General features: G+C 34.9%; 1 long non-coding RNA gene across 1 annotated transcript; it reads right to left on the reverse strand.

The window, feature by feature from the left end:
* Nucleotides 1-1,970: 1,970 nt before the first annotated feature.
* On the reverse strand, nucleotides 1,971-5,027 carry LOC135747209 (uncharacterized). Its single transcript, XR_010531791.2, has 5 exons — nucleotides 4,939-5,027; nucleotides 4,343-4,397; nucleotides 3,741-3,891; nucleotides 3,429-3,587; nucleotides 1,971-2,129 (listed from the first exon to the last, which is right to left on the reverse strand). It is a non-coding gene; the product is annotated as an uncharacterized lncRNA (long non-coding RNA).
* Nucleotides 5,028-7,858: the final 2,831 nt, after the last annotated feature.

The following is a 7,858-nucleotide window of genomic DNA, read 5'->3' on the forward strand; positions in this document are numbered from 1 at the left end:
TATTTCCTTTTAAAAAATAGGTTTATAAAGAGTTTATAGGGAGCGTTTTAGAAATGTGATAATAATAAAATGAAGATAAATATGACTGCTGTGACAGCGACCTTTCCTGGGTGCAAGACAACAGTTCATCCTCATCAAAAAATGAGTCAGAGTCCTTACCGAGGAAAAAGATGCGGCTACCTTCATTGGAGATTAGGGATCCAGATGTTTCATTCACATCTGACAAGCTTGCGGCTGCCCTGCTCTCCGCTATGCACCGCTGTCCTATCGAGTGCTGCTCTGCGCAAGTTATATTCACTAGTTCTGCTGGTCATATTATTATTATTAGAATATTATTATTATTATTATTATTATTAGGACCGTCTTTCAGTCAACTGAACGTCCAGGGAGAAGGCAGAGCCTTGTCCTGACTGAAGCTGCTGGCTCCACCGCACACGCGAAGCGCAACATCGAAGATGCGCTCACGGCCTTTCTGTGTTTGTTTGACGATGCCACAAACCCTTGTGCGGAAATTGTGCGAGGAGAACAAAAGTAACTTGTGTTGACTGTGAAGCTTAAATAGCCGAGCACGGTATTGATCTGTTTATTTAATATAAAATTTGTAGCCTAATTGTTTTATTGTTCTAAACTTCGTTGTGGCTCTTTTTGTTTACTTTATAGCAGCTTGTTTTCAGCTTTTCCGTTTATGTTCTGTGTTATAAGTGTATGATAAATGTTAAAACACATTTTTTCATAGTCAAATAGATCCTTTAATTTTGTTGTTCCGAGTTATGTTAAATAAATACAGAGAAATACTGAATATAGCGTACACTGTAAGAAATTTCCCCGTTAATTTACGGTAAAATACTGGCAGCTGTGGTTCCAGCCATTTACTGTTGTTTTCCCACTGGTTTTTCATTTTACAGTTGTGCTGTTATTTTACAGTTTTCCCACCGTTTTCTATTTTACAGTTGTGCTGTTGTTTTACAGTTTTCCCACCGTTTTCCATTTTACAGTTGTGCTGTAATTTTACAGTAAAGTACTGGCAGCAATGGTTCCAGCCATATACTGTTATTTTACAGTTTTGCCTCCATTTTCCATTTTACAGTTGTGCCGTAATTTTACAGTGAAGTACTGGCAGCAACGGTTCCAGCAATTTCTTACAATTATACACACTCATTACTGTTTGTTTTCTTACATTTTTAAGTTGTGAAACATAACACAAGTTAGTTAATATTTACTCTACTGTCTGATAACCTAACATCTAATAAAAAAAGAGAAATGACTGACATAGTGCTCCATTTTCCATTTATTAATACAACTGTTATTACAATCTTTAAACAATCTTTTAGCACTGTAAACATCTACAAGTATGTTTAACAATAAATGCACTATCACAGAGAAAAGGTGCCATTAAAAAGCAACCACAGAGTAAAGTAAGACCACATCACAAAAATAAAGTGCAATTGAAGGAGCTACGGAGTAACAGTTACAGTAAATTTAACATTATGTTAACTCTTTCCCCGCCAGTGTTTTAAAAAAAGTTGACAGCCCATGCCAGCGTTTTTAATGATTTTTACAAAAGTTTAATGCCTTCAAGAAAACATTCTTCTTTAACTATATAAACCTTCAATATATCAAATCGAATCAAATAAAATAACAAACCCCTCTGCTTTCAAACAACAATAAAAAAAATTCATCCTACCTTAAAATTAGTTCTTTTTTACCACCTCTCAAATATGAGTAGGTTTCTTCAAAAAGACCATATTTTGAGCAAAAAGCTGAGATAATGGCGATTTTGTGAAAGACTTCTGATAGAAATCCAGAGCAATAATCAAAACATACACAGAGTTTGAATTGTTTGACCTGAGGGGTTGTTTCCAGGTTGTATAAGTTGGGTAAGAGCAACATAATAACGGAAATACGGATTGCTATAAAAACTCGTCAATGGCGGGAAAGAGTTAAAAACTCTTTAACTCAAGGAGCTAAAAACAAACTTACAACAAGAAGAAAAAACTGCCAGCACGGCACAACATATTTTAAAAACCTGGCATGAAATGAAGAACACATTAATCAAACTAATTGTTGGAAAAAAATTTAAGTGTCTTACTCCAGCTTCTGATCACTCTGGCCTGAGAGGAAATCCAGGTCTGTAGATAGAAAACATTTTTTTTTAAATGTTAGTAACAAAATATAGCACATGGCAAAAGCTAGTGCTCATACACTCTGAAAACACTTTTTAATTTATCAGACAAAACACAATCTTAACAGAACTGCAGGTCAAGAGTTAGCCAGAAAGAAGTGAACAATTACAGTATGTCACAAAAGTGAGTACACCCCACATATTTAGCAATATTTTAGTATCTTTTCAAAGAGACAATACTACAGAAATGAAATTTGGATATGTTTCAGAGTTTTAGTGCTTCTTGTATAGAACTATAGATTTATTGTCCTCTGAACATAACTTGACATAGAGCCATTAATGTCAAAATAACTGGCAACAAGTCAGTGAGTACACCCTAAGTGATAATAGATGTATATGGTTTAAACATGCAAAGCCACATGTCCTATTCATAATTCATGTTTTCATCTGCTTGTAAGGACAATGCATGTCTATCTTGTATTAGAGCTGTTCAAATTTGATGCTTTGAGTAGAATTCTCTCATACTGACCAATGGATGGTGACCATAGCACCTCATGGTAAACAACTCTGATGATTTGAGAATTAGAATTGTTGCTGTCCATAAAGATGGCCTAGGTAGGCTATAAGAAGGTCAGTAACAACCTGAAACTGAGTTCCAGTACAGTGGCTAGGGTCTTCCAGAAGTCTTCCAAGACTGTTTCCACTCGGAACAGGACATGCAAGTGTCAATCAAGGAAGTTGAGTCCTTGTGCTATGCGTCATTTGCAGAAACTGGCTTCAAAAACAGATGCACAAGTCCTGCCGACAAGAGCATCAAAAAACGCTCTGGTTGCCCTGCCAACAACGCTATAGAAAAAAAGTAGTGGCCACTCTGACGCCCGAATGCACTCTCTGGAATACTTTTCCACCTTTAGGTTGGATGTCATCAAACCACGTCATAGCTCATTACCATAATGTAAGGGGTGTACTCACTTTTGTTGCCAGCTATTTTGACAATAATGGCTGCATGTTAAGGTATTTTCCCAGGACAGTAAATATATACTGCTATACAAGGAGCACATTGACTGCTTTATATATACTTTATAGTAGTAAATATATATTTTAATTTATTTCTATTGAATTGCCCCTTGAGAAGACATGCTAAAATATTTGCTGAAATGTGAGGGGTGTATTCACTTTTGTGACATACTATATGTGTATAATTAAGAGTTAACATACACTCTTACCACTGAATTTGAATGTAGATTAGAGGTGGTAACTCTTTCAGCAAGCATGTAAGTGATGGGGGGTAATTAAGTTTAGTTACCTAGACAAAATCCCATTCGAAACGGATGAGGTTCTTTAGGAGGGATGCAACTTCTGCGTTGACAGTAGCAGTCTTCTTATTCACATTCTTTCCAGTCTTCTTAACGACCTTGACTTTGCTGGTCTTCGAGCCTTTTTCAGGGTTTATCCGACAAATTGTCTAAGGGTATTAATAAATATATTTATAAAAAAAACCACTTACACAGTCGACCCTTTTTAATTTAATTAATGCATTAAATATATAGTTGCTGAAATTAGGGAGTAATAAAAGAGAAAGCAATTTACAGGTTACAGAAGAAGAAAAATAAAATACCTCTAAATAAAATCCAATGTGCCACATGCCTCTGGATACTGAAGATTTAAGACGTAGTACATTGCGAACAGTAGAAATCTTGCAGTCCGAAATCTGGGGTATACGGCCTCACAAATCACACGACCCTCAAGGATAATCATCTCTGACCTCCCTGAAAATATATATTTAAAAAATCTGTAATAATATAAATAAATAAATAGTTCTCAGGGTGTATTTTTTCCAGTTATGCTTAGATAATGGTCTATGACTTTTCTGTTATCAGAACACATACACTTTCATGAGTAAATTGGAACTTTGCACATGTCCAACCTAAGTAAGCGATGCCCATAGTCAAAATAACATGTAAATGAAGCATTACAATAATCCACACGATTCCAGTTTATTAGTGAATGTTTTCTGTGGTGAAATCTACATGTTTGTAAGAAGCTATTTCATCATTAAGATTTCTCTGTTCTTCGTGCATTAAAATACACAGAATAGACACAGGCCAAGCACTGCTTGCATCACAATTTGTGTCTGTGTACTTGCATGTGCCTCACAAATGCAGATTGTACTGCTTAAGTCAATACAAAGTTTGCAAGAAAACATGTGGTTAAACTTACCTAATATAGCGTTGTTTACTGTCTCAGAAATACAAGTACATCGATTGAATGATTCCTGTACAAGATAAAAATAAAACAATTTATTTATTTCGGGTTATTAACTTTTTGGAGAAGACTTGAAAATGCTTGACCTGTTGTTGATTGTCAACGTCTCTCTGCAAAACGCGATTCACGCTAAAAACAGTCAAAAATAACTGCTACTGACTAACGACCTCATTGGCTTTTTGAATAAGACTACCAACTTACATAAAAGCCTACGTGTAAATCTCGATCAAATACAAGTAACGTACTTTTGCGTGAATTATTATATTGCGTGGTGTAAATTAACTTCACATGTGCATCTGGTATTAAAAATCAAACACACAACAGATACACATTAAAGTTACTACTAAAAATGTCGAATTTATATCGCACATTTTAAACCAAGCAAAGTATTTGCTGTAATAATCAAAGGTTGGAGAAAACTGAGTAACGAATGTTAAGAACTGCCTTCAAAACGCGATTCGCGTCAGGTAGCAGAGTCACAAATACTTCTTAAAAGACATATTACAAATTGAGGGAAGCATAATGAAATAACAACAAAATTACAAACTTACATTGAATCGTGTCCTTTGTAACAACGGAGGAAAAGCAGGAGAAGAGATGAGCTGCGACGTCATCTTGTTTACCGCGCTGTTTTGAAAAAGACTGATGAGTTAAAAATCCCCCCTCCCCCCACCACGCAGAACTATACCGGCCGAGGCCGGAAGTGGGCGGAGAAGCAGTGTGTGCCTGACTATTTAAATTATTTTCTTAGTTTGAATTTTTTAATTTTATTTATTTGTATTTATTTTGGAGTAGGTACAGCTAGTGTGTTATGCTTTTGCTATTTAAGAGGACAAAAACACTTTATTAAAATTAGTCCTTTTTGTTTTTTCACTCTACTATAGAATTGATCTTTGAGAAAAATATTTTCTTTGTCTTTTAAACAAAATCAAATGTTCAAGCTTTGTTATTATTTAAGATTAATAATAAACAATTTGTATTGTTAATAATTTCTGACACAACAAAACAGATGGATACTAAACTATACATTTAATGGTTTTAAAAAAATTAACAACTGTCTACCTTTTACATTATTTTATATACACACACACACACACTTGGTTAGTAGTGCCATATCCTGCTTTTTACAGCGCAAGACTGTTTTTTTCAGGCGCCAATGGGTGTACAGTTCAAAGCTGTAAATTTACAGAAAAAAAATATTTTATGGGCCTTTGGCTGTTAATCTACAGTATCAAACTGTTTATTGAAATAACAGTATTTTACTGTTGGAAATTGCCCGTTTTTTAACAGCAATTTTTTACAGTGTATGCAATAATTACATTTTACTTTATGAGATGGTGTGAATATTTATAAATGTATAATTATCTTTTTAACTAAAAAAAAAATGTAGATGTTGGGGTTATTTGGTTTTTTAAAATATATCCTCACACAATTAATACATTAAACTCTCATTTGGGGAATTTATCATTAAAGATAATAGAGTTTATAATCTAGCGGTCAGAATGACCGCTAACGGCTGTTCTAGTAGTCTTGGAATTCTGGCGCTTCTAGTGTTAATATAACTGCATGACAGGTAACATCTGATCACATTGTAAAGGTTTAATATAACTGCACAAAAGATCACACTGTAAATGTTTAATATAAATGCCTGACAGCCAGGGTAACATCTGAAGATTTATAAAAATAACTATGGACTAAGAAACAGCAAACTTTTCAGGAAGACCACCCTGCAATAAATTAAGACGTAGCTTTATCAGAGTCATCAGGAGCTGATCCCAAGTGTTTATCTGGAAGCTGTTGGTCTATGTACTGGTAAAGTGCTCTGCAACTGAATGTAATGCATGCAATATCAACCCCGTGTAAAGTAGGCAAGGGCCGGTATAAGATTCTGGCGGTATGATAACCTTTAACACAATACCACAGTTTTATGGTGATGCGGTATTGCCATTGCAACACTAAAATGTGTTATTTTCAAATGCCAGGTAAAAAATAAAGCCTTTAAATTATAATATGCTTTCAAAAATATATAATATTTTTGTAATGTATATTAAATGTAAACATCAAATCAATCACATGACTTAATTATTTAATGAATTTGTAAAAACACAGCTCATACCTTGGAGACGGTATCACAAAACATTTTAGTGGTTTTGAAACATTCACTGTTTAAAACCTCGGTATACCTTGAAACCGGTAACCGGCCCATGCCTAGTGTAAAGCTGACAAAGATGGTTGTTTCTCAGCAGCGTTATGTACATTTGTCCCAGCTCAACACATTGGAGCAGTTTCTTGGACAGGGTTTACAGGACTAGGCCTTAATTATATTAGGACATTTTAGCTTTTACAAACAAACCCTACAGAAAAAACAAGACTGCTGCGCATCTTGTGAAAAAACAATGACACTTATATATGTTGAGGTATGTCAGAGGTATTATTGTAGCTCAAATATGCATTTTAGCCTGGGACCAGGATAAGCCCTGTCCGGGAAACCGCACCATTGTTTTCCCATATTAGATGTAGGTTGCTTCAGGTTGAGTTGTGATTTTAAAGTGTTGTGTGGTCAGAGACAGATGGATCCTCCCATTGTGTTTCTGCATCACAGTTTAGGGACATGTTGATTGTATCATCCTCACAGTTTTCCACTGCTTCACTGACACACATCAATGTATCTGTGAAAATAATATAACCATAAACATTTTATGTTAGTATTTAAAATAAACTTGGATCAAGAGAATTAATATAAATGACAACCATACTTAAACAGAACAGTGTGTGAGAGGGAGATGCATTAAAAAGAGACAGTAACGTTATACACACAACCTCTAGCTTCAGTATTAAAGGAACAGTATGTAAGAAATTTATATCAATTAATCATAAAATGGCCCTGATATGTCACTAGACATTAAGAAATCATTTTCATTTCAAATACGTATATCACTGACAACAGTGGTCCGGCCAGGATATTGTCATTTAAAAAGTGGAGTTGCAGCCCTCAACTGATGTTTATGTTGTCATGTTGTGTATTGGCCACCAGTTGTGAGATTGCAGTACCAGTTTTAGCCACAAGTTTTGTGATTGCAATACCAGTTTTGACCACAATCCTACATACTGTTCCTTTAAATAATATGTCGTTAGGTCATTATCAATATCTGAATGAGAAATAAACTGACCTACTAGCATCTGAAATCTCGGTAACTTGTAGGAATCACGTGAGCTACTGTAAGAATGTAATGTACTATAATATTTTGTTGTACTATCGAATATAAAAATATAGGTGGGCAATGACAATCATTCAAAATAGTTGCATTTTATTAAATAACGTTACTGATCTTAAGTGTATTCATAGAACGGACTTCACAAATCTAACGTTAGGCGAACAAGCACATAGTTAGCTAAGTTAGCTTACCTGAAACTGACCACCGTTTCAACACCCGGCGTGGCTTCAAGTTACCGGAACATCGTAGCCAAACT

This window comes from Paramisgurnus dabryanus, chromosome 1 (genome assembly GCF_030506205.2).
Source record: "Paramisgurnus dabryanus chromosome 1, PD_genome_1.1, whole genome shotgun sequence".
NCBI lineage: Eukaryota > Metazoa > Chordata > Actinopteri > Cypriniformes > Cobitidae > Paramisgurnus > Paramisgurnus dabryanus.